Source organism: Xyrauchen texanus, chromosome 9, assembly GCF_025860055.1.
Source record: "Xyrauchen texanus isolate HMW12.3.18 chromosome 9, RBS_HiC_50CHRs, whole genome shotgun sequence".
NCBI classification, from domain to species: domain Eukaryota; kingdom Metazoa; phylum Chordata; class Actinopteri; order Cypriniformes; family Catostomidae; genus Xyrauchen; species Xyrauchen texanus.
The window spans coordinates 30,551,387-30,555,158 of NC_068284.1; positions in this window are offsets into that span (position 1 = coordinate 30,551,387).

The following is a 3,772-nucleotide window of genomic DNA, read 5'->3' on the forward strand; positions in this document are numbered from 1 at the left end:
TTAGAGAGAATAATATTAAAGGCAGATACACCACTGTTGTCCAGATTGGTAGTGGTTTGAAGTGACAATGCTGAGTTAATCCTCATGCAAGATTACAATGCACCACCACACAGCTTTCCGAGCTCCTAAAACATTAAGAACATGAACGCTGGACTGTGCTCCCCTTCAAAAGGAATATATATTGGAAATAATTGTTTGTTTCCTTATCTGCCCATTGCGAGGGTGGGAATTTTACATCCTCAGAGTGCAATGATAAATATTGCTTAATTGCAGCATTTTAAGGACTACAGAAAAGAGTTCAGCAGCTTTTCATCTCTACAGCTTTTCTTTAAATTAAATTAATAAGATATGACCAGACAATATCATGTGATTTATTAGCATGGCAAAGATACAGCAGGAACTTAACAATAAGATATTGTGAAATCATTATGTTAATTCATAGAATCATATACCAGTTTGATATTTGTGTAATTAAAAACTGTCAGCTTGCATGATTTATTAGGTAGGCCTATATCTTTCTTTTATACTCTTTGGTTTAATTTGTGTAGCCTGTACCATTTCATTTTTCCATACTTTTGAGCTCTCATTTGTTTTCCTTGAACATTGACTTTGTGTTTTGTATTATCTTAAACTCCCAATATCTGTAATGTTTCCCCAGTATATAAAATAGTGTATTCTTACAATAAAGCAAGAGCAAAATAAAAAAATCATTATAAATGCTTAAAATATTTCTTAGTGATATGTTACTGAAATTATCTGAGCATTTAATACTGAGTTTAATTATCAGGAAACTGTTGCCTATTTATCTTTGGGAAGAATACATTTCTCCTTGTGGAAGTGCGACATTGAGCATTTGACTCTGGCTTTATGTCATTAAGTTGCCTGTGTAATTTAGCCTTTTTGAGAAATTAATGATAGAAGATCTTACGGCCATTGGAATGATGACAAAAGGGAGTGGTTTTTGAAACAAAGGCATGCAAGATCGTTAATGAAAGTTTCAGTGAAAGTGCAACAGTGGGTGCCTTTGGCCTGACTGTGTCTTCTCTCGCTCCTCTTCCTGCCTCTCTTCTTCTGAGTGATTTAAGAGTTGCTCTCTTGACTGTGACAGTGCGGTATTTCTATCACCCGGATTATAACTTGCTGTGATTATTCAACTCCAATAGCGCTGGCCCCCAACTGCATTTAGCCCAAACGTAATATCTCTCTTGCATACATTATCCATCTTCCTTATTATCCCAAATCATTTCAGAATTAAATTCCAGCCCTTCCAATATGGGCACCGGGAGTTGACTGCTTTATAGTGTACTCAAAGGTTAAGATACCAATCAAAGTAACCTTAGCTATGTAGCCAGACACTTTAATATTTGCAATGCTGATAATTGTGAAAGGACATCATATTTTTCCCTTTGTTTGCCCTTATTACCCCAAAGGCTACACACAATTCAATAACACAGAGAGAAGAGATGGTGGGAGTGCAGATATTGAAGATCTTGGGTAAAATGAACACAGTGAGATGATGTTTCATAGGGAAAATGTTGACATTAGTGGTGAGAATATCCTCAATGATGGACAGATGAAAAAATTCAGCAACTTTAATAATAATAATAATAATAATAATAATAATAATAATAATAATAACCCCCCAGATGACTTACATTAGCTAAATGTTTGCAGAACACTCAGTTTTCACATCCAATACATTAAAGGGATAGTTCACCCAAAATGAAATATTCTGTCATTATTTTCTCATCCCCATGTGTTCCAAACCTGAATCACACAAATGAAGATGTTGGGCAGAATGTTTCATTCTTTTCACGTTCATTGTATGGACATAAGATGTACTGAATGTGAACTGTGAATGAGGCTAACATCTCTTGTGTTTCATGTAAGAAATAAAGTCATACATTGCTTGGAACAGCATGAGTGTGAGTGAAGGATGATTGTTTTTGGGATACTAATTAATGTGTTATCCGGAAATCTTAAATATTTTTTTTTATATGTAAGAATAAAATAATGTAAAAAAAAAAAAAAAACATTTAGTATACATTACTAACTGTAAAATTGTAATCAAGAAAATGAAACTGTGTCGATCTTGTTTTAAAGTTGACCAGTTTTTCTGTGTTCAGCAAACAGGAAAAAGTGATCTTTCACAGAACAGCTTGACAGACAAGCATGGCAAAGTGCAGTACAAACTGATGTTTGAACTTAATCAGGAAAACTTAGCATCACTTGCTTACATTCAAATTAAGATACACCCGGGCTTTAAAGGAAATCGACGTTGCAGATTGTTGGGACTGTGTGCATGCTGAAAGCTGTTATGCATCAATCTATCAAAAGACCTCATCTGTATTCAGATTTGCAAGACCCAAGGAACTTTGGTGTGAAACAGTTGCTTTTGCGACCTTTAAAATGCAATACGGACACTGCGGCATGCAATAAATACGTCGCTTTTTAGCCCTCTTGATATGTAATTCCTGAGCTGTCAGCTGCATTTCAAATCCTTCAAAAGTCACTGATATTTATGTAGATTATGTTTGTGTAGGTAGAAAGGCCTTAGGCCTGACAGGAGCAGTGCAAAGAAACACAGGATGAAGGGGATGAATGAAAAGTAAAAAATATAATGTAACAAACAAAACCCTTTATATTTCAGAATACATTGAAACCAAGACTGTAGTCTGAGCTGTGTGGCAATGTGAGTGGTGTATGTGATCATGACATATACAGTGTGAGCTATCCTTGAAGGTAAATGTTCAAGTTTGTGTTATGTCTCTATCTTGTACCCCCCTCCCTTCCACTTTCCTGTCTGATTTCTATTATCCTGTAGCACTAAGGCAATAAAAAAAATTAATTAACAATCACAAGTGTTCCCAACCCCAATCAAAATGTGAAAAGAAAAACAAAAAAATGCAAAATGCAGTTGATGACAAATATGAGAAACATGCATTAGCCTATTTCAGATGCTCTTTGTGTCATTCATACTATGTAGTATATTTTCATGTCTTAATATATTGGATTAAATATTCAATGTAAATGTTTAAAAATCATATTAGTTAGATTTTCTAACCAACATTAAAAAGTTAAAGGGATAGTTCACCCCAAAATCAAAATTATCTAATTTTTACTCACCCTCATGCCATCCCGGATGTGTATGACTTACTTTCTTCTCCTTAACACAAATACATTTTTAGAAGAATGTTTCAGCTCTATCTGTCCTCACAATGCAAGTGAATGAGTAACAAAATGTTGAAGCTCATAAAGGCATCATGTAATTAATCCATAAGACTCCAGTGGTTAAATTCATGTCTTCAGAAGTTATAGGTGTTGGTGAGAAACAGAGAAATGTTTTAGTCCTTTGAAAGAAAAGTAGGTGGCGAAATGCACGAAGAATGCAAATTGGCAAAAACAAAAGAAGAATGTAAAAGTGGGGATTGATGGTAAAAAGGACTTAAGTATTGATCTGTTTCTCACCCAGACTTATCATATCTCTTTTAAAGACATAGATTTAACCTCTGAAGTCTTGTGGATTATATTTATGCTGCCTTTATGTGCTTTTGGACCTTCAAAGTCGCATTGTATGGACCAATAGAGCTGAGATATTCTTCTAAAAATCTTCACTTGTGTTCAGCAGAAGTAAGAAATTCATACACATCTGGGATGGCATGAGGGTGAGTAAATGACAATGGAATTTTTATTTTTGGGTGATCTATTCCTTTAATTAAGTGAATTTCATTTTTTCATGGGAATTTTGTTTTAAATTAATTTAATGTAATCA